Here is an 11,663-nt window from a genome sequence, read left to right as displayed (position 1 = left end):
CACATGCCCGTAATCCCAGCTACTCGGGAGGGTGAGGCAGGGGAATCACTTGAACCTGGGAGGCAGAGGTTGCGGTGAGCCAACACCACGCCATTGCACTCCAGCCTGGGCAACAAAAGTGAAACTCCATCTCAAAAAAAAAAAAAAAAAAAAGGACTTGCACTAAACAATGGGACAATAAGCAAATTTAGAGCTAAGACAGGAGAGTCCCATGAAAGTAAAACTCCTTTTGCTTTCTCAGAAGGCACCCCTAAAGGGGCAATGCCTGGGTCACCTGCGCCAGCTCTATTTAGTCACCTGCCTCAGTGTTAGAAGTCAGCAGTGCAATGATGTTCTCCAAAGCACTGTTCTGTTGAATTTAAGTCAGTCAGTGATATGGTTTGGCTGTGTCTCCACCCAAATCTCATCTTGAATTGTAGCTTCCATAATTCCCACGTGTTGTGGGAGGGTGCCAGTGGGAGATCATTGAGTCATGGGGGCGGTTTCCCACATACTGTTCTCATGGTAATGAATAAGTCTCACCATATTTGATGCTTTTATACGGGGTTTCCCCTTTCGCCTGGCTTTCTTTCTGTCTTGCCCGCTGCCATGTAAGACGTCCCATTGCTCTTCCTTCATCTTCCACCATGATTATGAGGCCTCTCCAGCCACGTGGAACTGTGAGTCCATTAAACCTCCTTTTCTTTAGAAATTACCCAGTCTCGGATAAGTCTTTATCAGCAGCGTGATTAATTTTTCTGTCAGAAAGCAATTCAAAGTTAGCTGATTGGTTTGACAATGGGGGCTGGCTTTGCCCACCAGGTGATACAGACTTTGTTTTTCATAAACTAAACTGGATACGCTCAATCTGCAACTATTTAAAGCTCAGAAAATGTGTGGGAAAGAACATCCTTTGCAACTATTAACATGATAAGGCAAATTTAGATGTCAACTTAAAAACATGCAAGGAGGCACATGATTATTCACAATTATTTTAGGGGGCGATGTGAGAAAAGTCTGGAAGACCATTGAATCTTCCAGTTCTCTTCAAATTAACCAGTGTTGGGAAGTTCGTTTAACCACCTAGAGTTGTGATCCTAGTTTTGCTCTGCAGAGGGCAGCATTGCTAAACTATTACTCGACTGTAAAGAAAGGACTTTTTTTTTTTTTTTTAACAAGCTCTTTTTAGGCTAATTTACCTCTCCTGTCTTGTGGCATTTTTTTTTAAATTCTTGATTTTTAATTTTTGTGGGCACATAGTAGGTCTATATATTTGTGGGGTACATGAGATATTTGGGTACAGGCATGCAATGCATAATAATCACATCATGGAAAGTAGGGTATCCATCCCCTCAAGCATTTATCCTTTGTGTTACAAACCATCCAGCTATACTCTTTTAGTTATTTTTAAATGTACAATTAAATTATTATTGACTATAGTCACCCTGTTGTGCTATCAAATACTAGGTCTAAGCTTCAGCATTTATGGCCTCGAGGAGAGAGTTGCTATTTGACCAGAACAGAAATACAAAAGGCCTCTGTGTCAGGCACATTTTTCCAGGGCAGAAACAGCATTTTTTTCCTTTTCTAAACAATTATCTTTCTTTCCGGAGTCTAACACAGTGCCCAGCACCAACAAGCGAGTGCCCAAAAAGTGTATGATGGGTGAAAAGTAGTGCAGTCTCCAACTCCAGGGAAGCTTTGGGTTAAACATGCAAGACATGGCTCACCAGCATTCCTGAAACCCTAAAACCCACCTTGATCAGATTGCTCCAAGTTCAAACAGTCCTTAGAAAGAGTAGCCACCACCTGGAAGGACTTTGGCACCGGCTAACACAAAATGGCCTGACTCCAGCTACACCTGGTTACGGTGCTCTTTGGCCCCCGGAAATCTTCTGATGCCATTTCACTAAGAAAGTCACATGATTTTCTTATAGTTCGTAAATTCTTGCCAGGCCTTAAATAAATGGCCAAAATTTTACACTTAAAGCGCAGGTTAAGTACAGAGACAAATTACCCATACTTCCTGGTGAATTCAGCTGTAACAGGAATTGAAACTTTCTCTCAAAAATAAGAAAGGGAAGGGAGATCAGGTTGAAAGAAAAAGCATGAAGTAATGAATTTTGACTCTGAGGCTCTCAATTCCTCTTTTCCAACTTTGTGTCTCCTCCCTGTGGTGTTCAACTCCTACCCCCAGCTGAGTGTCTGCAAGTTATTTCTGGCTGCAGAAATTGTTTTCAGGCAAGTTTTAACTTGTGGGTGTTAACTGCTTCCACCAGGGCATCCGAGTATTTGTTTAATTTGAACGAAAATAAAGGGTTATGCTTCCTGTAAAGGGATCCCAGTATCAAGAACAAGTGTGGCAGGCAGCGTTTCCAGAGAACAGGCTCTCTGGCTGCTGCTAAGCCTGGAGACAGGCAGGGGAGGAATACAGCAGCTTCCCCCAGTAGCCTCCCATAGAGCTGCAAAGGTCCCACCACTAATAAGATAGGGTGGGACTGAGTCAAGGTCTGTTGAACTAGAAACCTGTGTTCTTAACCCACCGGCTCTGCTATTCTCACTCTCTGGACTGGCCCAGACTGGCCCTGGACAGGCTCAATACACATTTGTTGAGTTAAAAACAAAAAAAAAAACCAAAATCTCACTGAGAAAGAAAAGAAACTTTATCTGAAGAATGTGAGCCATCTTAAATTATCAGGCTCAAAGAGGCATTGAAATGTGACAGCAATTATGTCTCACTCCCCGCCTTAAGCTAAATAATCACCTCTTGAAGCCACTTGCTATGTGGGCTCAAGACTGACTGACACCAAGTGGCCGTACATTAACCTAACAATGCCATATGCTAGACACCATAGCTCTTACCCTATAGCTCAACAAGGTATAGCCAATCACGAATCAATATTACTTCTGTAAGCCAGTGAGAATTCCCACCACACAACTTTGTATCAGCCTATTCCTTGTTCCCTTTTGCCTTTAGAAACCTGCTTGTGGTCAGGTGTCAGGGCTCATGCCTGTAAGTCCAGTATTTTGAGAGGCTGAGGCAAGAGGATCACTTGAGCCCGGAAGTTCGAGACCAGCCTGGGCAATATAGGGAGACCTTGTCTCTATGAAAAATTTAAAAATTAGCCAGGCATGGTGGCATGTACCTGTAATCCCAGCTACTTGGGAGGCTGAGATGGGAGGGTTGCTTGAGGCCAGCAGGCCAAGGCTGCAGTGAGCCATGATTGTGCCACTGCACTCTAGCCTGGGTGATGGCGTGAGACCCTGTCTCAAAAAACAAACCAAAAAAAAAAGACCCTGCCTGTGCAAATACATAAGACAACTTGGAAGTGTTTCCCGGGCCGCTGTCCTCACTGTGACTCAAGTTGACTCCTTAAAATTGTATTTTGTGCCTCAGCTTCTTCCTTTAGGTTAACTCCCATGAAGAGCTTTGAAAGAAATAAAAGGATATTACATCCTCTTGGATCAGTCTTGTAAGTAAAAATCACTAGGAAATACAATATTCATGGTCATAGCTAATATACTATTTCCATTTGTGTCTTAGAAGGAGGAAGGGAAGGGAGAAGGAAAGGTGAGAGGAGAGGACGTGATGTCTTTCACCTGCGTCCACCTCTCTTTCCCAATAGGCAAATGGAGAACCTGCTCTCTGGGAGAAAAGTCAAATCAGTCCCACGGGTCTCTTCTCCCCCTGAGAAAAAGTGGTTCCTTCCTTCAGAGGAAGATGTGTTATTCCCACCAGTAGTGGTGAGCGCCTGGATTCCAAAAGGGTTAAGAATTCGGAGATGTGACCTGCCTCATTCTGAAGAACATGGCCCAGCATGTGTATGAAGCAATTAATTGCTCCACAAACCCTGAGAATTTGATCACTGGCCAGAGTAACGCTGAGGAGCCATCCTGTCTTCTGCTTGAGTGTCTTCACTCTGGGGATTCTAGCAGGCTGGTTTCCTGGCCAGATGTTTCTCATCCACACCTGTGGACCTCAGGAAACCAAAGGTGACCTCCACTGGCATGGCCTTGATTTCCTTTCCACCAATGCCCATGAGATGTGGAAATTGAGCAAACATCCACACCAGGACCATACACTCAAACAAGCAGGTTGGGGCAGGGGAACTCCATCACATCATGGTGAGGCAGAGATGCTGCAGCCCCCCAGATCATTGTGTGGTAGAGGTGGCATCATTTTACTATGTCTCCTCCCTGCATTCAGTGAAGTCTGTGAAGGGAGGGGTCAGTGCAGCAAGGAGCTCGCTCTGCCCCAGAGGAGAGGGTGGAATGTTTGAGGACACATGAAGGCAGTTACTCTGCCTACCTTTTAAAACCCTTTCCTCCCGGGGAACTGGTTTATTCTGTACTCCTAAACAGACTATATCCATTTATTCACTCCTTCTATAAGTATTTGAGAAAAACCTACTATATGCCAAGCACTTTTCTAGGCAAAGGAAATGCAATAGCCCTTGCTTCCCATAGCTTCCAGCCTGGTGGGGAATAAAGGAATTAAATAAGCAATTACAATAAAGGGTGCTCAGTGTCATAACAGGAGGGGTACAAGTGTCACAGAGCAGGTGCACCTAACGTTATTCAGTCTGTTTCTGCCAGCTGTGGGATTTGATTTCATCCTACTCGTAAGCTAATTAGTTAGCCTGTTACTAGTATCATGGATGTTGTCAGATGACATGAGACTCCTGGGTCAGAGACAAGGGGCCTTATTACTTACAGTCACCAAGCAGCATAAGCATTATGTTTGAGCTGTTTTCCTTGCTTCCAAGTCCCAGAGGGCAACATGGGGCTCAGATAAATGCTGCCATGCAATAGGTTGTATTACAGGAGAAAAACCTAGGCTTGGGGAATCCACCTCTTTCACAGCAGGTGGTAAGGAAACCTGCTCTTTGTTGGGGGGAGATATTATCTCGTCCCCCAAGATTATTCACAGCAAATAACCTGAGAAAGGCCCCAAGTGAAAAGCAGTCAAGCCCTTGCATTCTTGGAAAAACCAGCAAGAACATTCCGAGCTCGAGTACAAGGATGCTCAGGGCCTCTCATAATAGTTCTCCAGGAATTCAAATTCTGAATCCCCCTTCAAGCTCCACAGCTCTCGCTTTTGTCCAGAATTCTTTTTCCTTTTACCTTCCATTTTGATTTTAATCATGTGCTGCTTTTTGTTGCCATCTTTTGTAGTCCCACGATTTCATCCACAAATATTGGCTCCAAAACAACTTCTGAAGGAATAAAAGAAAGCCCTTCTGTAGCTACCTGTAGGTGACATGTGGACAGAGAAGAGGCAGGAACTCTTCATTTGTGATATTCACTCTGAAATTACCTTGGGCAAAGGGCTTAATTTCTTCCTTGTTAAATTCCTGGCCTGTAAATTGAAGATAATGATATTTGCCTACCTTGCCTTTGGAATTAATTAGTGGTTGTGTTGCATTTTGAGTCTACAGATGAAAGCCTTTTTGTAAGTACAGGGCACCATCATCATCATTATTATCACCATCATCATCATCCTCATCATCATTGCTATCATTGCCTTGGGTTCTGAAGATAAAAATGGTGGAATTCCCACACAAAGCTTCCAAGAAACTTCACCTTTCTAACCCTTTCAACCTCCTCCTCTACGCTTTTTAGAAGGACTAACTCACTTTCCCCTTTGTTGAGACCTCACTGTCAGGAACTGAGAGCCAGCCATAATTTCTGAGAGACCTATGTTTTGTACACCCTAACTTGACTGTGCATTTCTCTTGGCAATCAAGCCTAGACCTTTCAACCATACTTCAAATCCAGAATATAAAAGAGCTGTATTAGAAGGAGAGGTAAGGAGATGCTTTTAAGACAACTTTCCAAAAAAAATCTCAACCTGGCACGGTGGCTCACGCCGGTAATCCCAGTACTTTGGGAGGCCAAGGCGGGTGGATCACAAGGTCAGGAGATTGAGACCATCCTGGCTAACATGGTGAAACCCTGTCTGTCTCTACTAAAAATACAAAAAATTAGCCAGGCATGGTGGCACCTGCCTGTAGTCCCAGCTACTCAGGAGGCTGAGGCAGGAGAATAGCTTGAACCCAGGAGACGGAGGTTGCAGTGAGCCAAGATCAACCCACTGCACTCCAGCCTGGGTGACAGAGCAAGACTCCATCTCAAAAAAAAAAAAAAAAAAAAAAAAAAAAAGAAAGAAACAAACTGCTTCCTTGTTTGAGGATTAAATGACTTATTTATGGAGTGCAGTGGCGCAATATCAGCTCACTGTAACCTCTGTCAGCACAGTGAGCAATAGGAGTATTCCCAGCAACAGCTTAACTCTACCTGGAAGAGGTTACAACACATATATACACATCCCACTAAACCCAAACTAAATGAATCTCCCACACAACTTCCTAGAAATGCACGGACACACAATGCCACTGACAAATGAGGAAGAATGATGGGGGGAATCAGAAATGGGTGGAAGAGAACAGGGTCTTAATTGTTGGTGGTTCAAATATTTCTCACAGATTTTACAGAAATCATACGACCATAAGGTCTATCAAGCTTTTCCTTTTTTCATTCATAAACCGCTATAGACACCTTGCTTTTGTAGTACTGCTTCAGACTTGCCTATAAACTCAGAGATAGATGCTGTGGCATGTGATTCTCATCAATACAGGAAAGAAAAATACATATGGTATATTAAAGTCATCTATGCTGCATTTTCCGGTATATTCCTGACAGGAAAGAACTTGTATTTTGACTAGTCTTCTTTGACAACTGAATTTTCTACTTACTGACAATTGCAAGAATGCTCCATAGACTATCTTCCAGCTCCAAAGATTTCAAACCTTGTTTATCCTCCACTCTCCTTATACTTAAGGACATGGTCATGTCATGACATGGCCTCTGTCTCCTTCACCTTCCTGTCACGGCTCCCACTGAGTCAGCACAGTGAGCAATAGGAGTATTCCCAGCAACAGCTCAACTCTACGTGGAAGAGGCTACAACACACATATACACATCCCACTAAACCCAAACTAAATGAATCTCCTGCACAACTCCCTAGAAATGCACGGACACACAATGCCACTGACAAATGAGGAAGAATGATGGGGGGAAATCAGAAATGGGTGGAACAGAACAGGGTCTTAACTGATGGTGGTTCAAATATTTCTCACAGATTTCACAGAAATCATACGACCATAAGAACCTAGTTCTAGAGCCTTAGAAGGGCTGGCGCAAGTGAGGGCCCTGCCATGTAAGTTTCATTTCCTCTAGTTGGTGCTCAGGCAGGAAACAGGCAAATGTGCCAGTCCCTCCACCATGATGGGAACCATTATACACCTCTGCCCTGAGGATCCCAGGAGCTTGAAGACAGTGAAGGGACAGGGCTGGCATCTGGCTCCCCAAAGCTGACCTTAGCTATGTGACTTGAGCAGGGTGAGTTGGGGGCAAGGATGGAACATTCATATCAGTATCACCCTGGGAGTGCTTTCCCTGCCTGCTGGCAAAGGATGTAGTGTGAGTGTGTATGTGTGTGTGATGGGAGAGGGCAAGAAAGAAAGGAAAAGCCATCTAACTTTTCTGATCCTCGACAGCTACTAGTAGTCACCAAAGGTCTCTTCTGACATTGAATCTTAGCTTCCCATCACCAAAATAATCAACTTATTTATGTATGACCATTTTTTCTAAACACAGCCATTTCTCCTTTATGTGCATGTATGTACGCGTTCCGTGAATTGTAACCACAGCAGACTACCACAAAGAGCACTTTGGATCTGTCTCTCTCATCATCAGTTGTATGTTCAAAAGAAATAAAAATTAATATTACTGGTAGACCAAGTAAAACATATACCAACTGGTGGATCAGTTTAAGGCAGAAAGGTAACATAACATATCCCATAGCCAAACAGAAATTATTCTTGAAAATCCTCTGTTTGCTTCGGGCTCTTGGAGGAAGAAACGTTTTTAGAGGCCTACTTTGTGCCATTCATATTGTCTCCTTTAATCCTCACAAAGCTCCTGGGAGGAAGTATTTTTATGCATATTTTGCAGATGATGACACAAGACCATAGTGGAGAAGAATAGCAGGAAGTGTTGGGCCTGAACGAGACGACACAGATAACAAGGGTCATGTAACCCTCAAGCTTGTTTTCTCGCTACCCTAGATTGATAAGTGAAAACCCCATAGCCTCAAGTTCCCCTGATGGCCAGAGTCCTCCTCACCTAAGTGCTCAGCATGCAGAACTGTCACACTGGGCACCTGGGCCCTGACTGGAAGCAAAGAGAGGCTTTTCTTCAGAACCCAGCAAAACACCTTCCTTGGACTTTATAGGCTCCTCAATGTTTGCTGACTGAGCCAGGCAACTGATCAACGTATTTCATTATTTTTCTGAAGAATTACCACTACCCTTAGAGGTGAACCCCTAAGCTGGGATGGTTAGTAGAAAACTTATTTTAGAAGTACCTTAAAGCTCCATTTTGCAAACTCTACATTAAGAAGCATGGAAGGTCAATTGTGCCAAGTATGGGGTGCACTAAATCGTAGAATTCACCCCTATATAATTCATCCATATAACCAAAAACCACTTGTACCCCAAAAGCTACTGAAATATGTGTATATAATATAATACACACACACTTTTTTTTTTTTTGACCCAGGGTCTCACTCTATCACCTAGGCTGGAGTGAAGTGCCACGATCACAGCTCACTGCAGCCTTGACCTCCCAGGCTCAAGTGATCTTCTCACCTCAGCCTCCTGAGTGGCTGAGACTACAGGCACATGCCACCATGCCGGCAAATTTTTGTATTCTTTTTGTAGAGACAGGGCTCTGCCATGTTGCCCAGGCTAGGCTCCAAGTCTTGGGCTCAAGCAATCCTCCTGCCTCGGCCCCCTGAAGTGCTGGGAGTACAGGAAAAAAATATTAAAAAAAAAAAAAAAGAAATATAGGCCAGACATGGTGGCTGATGCCTGTAATCCCAGTACTTTGGGAGGCCAAGGTGGGCAGATCACCTGAAGTCAGGAGTTCAAGACCAGCCTGGCCAACATGGTGAAACCCCATCTCTACTAAAAATACAAAAATTAGCTGTGTGTGGTGGCGGGCACCTGTAATCCCAGCTACTTGGGCGGCTGAAGCAGGGAGAATTGCTTGAACCCAGGAGGCAGATGTTGCAGTGAGCCAAGATCACGCCACTGTACTCCCAGCCTGGGTGACAGAGCAAGACTCTGTCTCACAAAAAAAAAAAAAAAAAAAAAAAAAAAAAAGAGAGAGAGAGAGAGCGAGAGAGAGAGAGAGAAAGAGAAGCATAAAAAAGAAAAAAAACCCTCCTCTAAATTCTGTCATCCAGAGACAAATACTGTTAACATTTTGATGAATATTCTTCTGGATACTTCTCTATGCATCTACATTATTATCTATCTAAAAAAGTAAGAATGAATGTTCCATTTTCTCCAAATCTTTGGAGTCCTTTAAAATGTTCAAAAGGCCTATTGAGCATTTTCCATATTGACCTAATGAAATAATGAAAAAGAGTATTTGTCTACCTATTTATCCATCTACATATTATTCTCTATAAAAACTGCTGCTGGATTTAAAAGAATAGTGCCAAGTACGATGATTTTTTTTTTAAAGTTCTCATTTTTTAGCCATTTTAAATAAATACAAGCAACGTTTTCACTCTGTACTCCTAGGAACCAGTCAGCCAAACATTGGCTTCCTCTCTGAGTTCACAGATCTGTAAGGAAAGTTGATACTTCTTGCTTGCGTGCCTGGGAGTTGTTTCAAAATGAAACCAGAGTGTTCCTAGTCTGCAGGCAGCTGTGGTAGCTACAGACAACTGGAAATTATTCAGTTGCAATGAAGTAGGTTAGGGACTCTTCCAGCACCCCACACACAAACAGAGGGGTGCATAGATTCTTTTAAAATGAAGACTCAGGGGTCCATGACTGCAGTTACAGAGCAGCAACCCTCCTGGGGCTGTTTGCTGTGTGTGGAGTGGGCGGTGTGGGGCCTCAGGAGAGGAAGGGGCCTGGGGTACTAGCCTTTTGATTCTGCCAAAACTTTAGAGACATTTCTCGAAGAATAAGCACACTATCTCTTTCTCTCTCTCTCAAAAATAACAAATAAAATAAAATAATTACATAAAACACATGGCAGGAAATGAAGGCTGTTGGGTTTTCTGCCACAATCTCGTATAGATATTTTAGGCTCGGTGGCAGAGAGAATGTCCTCCACCTGTCTGTGCTATTCACCATGCCCGACCCATGCCTGCAAGCTTCAAGCTTCGGATAACTTTTCTTTCTTTTTTTTTTTTTTTTTTCTGAATTATGGTCTCACTCTCTCACTCAGGCCGGAGTGCAGTAGCACAATCATAGCTCACTGCAGCCTCCATCTCTCCAGGCTCAAATGATCCTCCTACCTCAGCCTCTAGAGTAGGTGGGATTATAGGCATGCACCCACATGCCCAGCTAATGTTTTAAATTTTTAATAGAGAAGAGGTATCACTATGTTGCCCAGGCTGGTCTTGCACTTCTGAGCTCAAGCGATCCTGCTGCCTTAGCCTCCCAAATCGCTGGAATTACATGTGAGTGTTTTTCATGACTTTTTAAATGACAAAAATAATCATCACTTATAAGTGACATCTTTCTCTTGGGCAGCACAAAGAGTTATATCCTTCTGGTTAGCCCTAGCCTTTCCCTGTGAAACTCTACATTTCATTCCACACAGGACTGTCACGTGGCCGTTGGTGCCTGTGTCTCCCCATCTCCAAGCATTCTCTCTCCCTCCCAGTGCCCTGTCATCTTCATCCCGCTAGAAGCCCAGGCCTCTTCTAATGACCCTAGATTCTCAGACCCCCGAAGCAGAGCTCAGGAGCTGCTACTACAGCCTTCCCGCTCCAGACCCAGAGGCTGGACCTTAATTGTGAGCTGTTTACAAACACAGGGTCCTAGAGCCCAGCTCAGACAGACCTGCTAAATGGAACCTGCATTCTGATGAGACTTTAGGTATGTGAAGCACTGGTCTACACCATTCTCCTGGGGCATAGTTTGAGCTTTGTCTCCTCAAACTTGCATGTGACCTGGGACAGGTCAGAACACATCTCTCGGGCCTCATTTTCTCATTTGTGGGGAGGAGGAAGTAAAGCCACTCCAGGGGACAGTGTGATAAACAGAGCAGGCTGCGGAGTCAGGCTGCCTGTTGCACCTAAGTGATCCAAACTCTCTATGCCTCATTCTACTCATCTGCAAAACACCAACAGTAAGTACCCAAGTGTTAGGGCTGTCACATGAAGGTGGAGTGAGAACATCTGTATTCATTTCCTATGGCTGCTGTAAAAAAAATTACCATAAATGTAGTAGCTAAAAACAACACAAATTTTTTAATCTTCCAGTTCTGGAGATCAGAAGTCTGAGCTGGGTTTTGCTGGGCTAAGATCAAGGTATCAGCAGGGCCAGGAGGCTCTAGGGGAGAATCTATTTCCTTGCTTTTCTAGCTCCTAGAGGCTGCCTGCATTGCTTTGGCCCGTGGCCCTCTTCCATCTCAAAAACAGCAGTGACCAGTCAAGTCCTCAAATCACATCACATCACATCACTCCATCATGTGCTCCTGTCCTTTCACCTCTTTCTCTGACTTGCCTGCCTGCCACTGTCACTTGCAAGGATGCTGTGATGACGTGGGGCCCACCTGGATAATCCAGGACACTCTTCCCACCTCACGGTCAG

General features: G+C 44.0%; 1 long non-coding RNA gene across 1 annotated transcript; it reads left to right on the top strand.

Moving 5' to 3' along the window:
- The first annotated feature begins 598 nt into the window (after nucleotides 1-598).
- Nucleotides 599-4,491, top strand: LOC101178651. The gene is made up of 3 exons (XR_178312.2): nucleotides 599-659; nucleotides 3,377-3,452; nucleotides 3,606-4,491. It is a non-coding gene; the product is annotated as an uncharacterized LOC101178651 (long non-coding RNA).
- The last annotated feature ends 7,172 nt before the right edge of the window (nucleotides 4,492-11,663 follow it).

Source organism: Nomascus leucogenys, chromosome 5 (genome assembly GCF_006542625.1).
Source record: "Nomascus leucogenys isolate Asia chromosome 5, Asia_NLE_v1, whole genome shotgun sequence".
NCBI classification, from domain to species: Eukaryota; Metazoa; Chordata; class Mammalia; order Primates; family Hylobatidae; genus Nomascus; species Nomascus leucogenys.
Note: the sequence above shows the minus strand (reverse complement) of the source record. Positions and strands in the feature narration are given on the sequence as shown.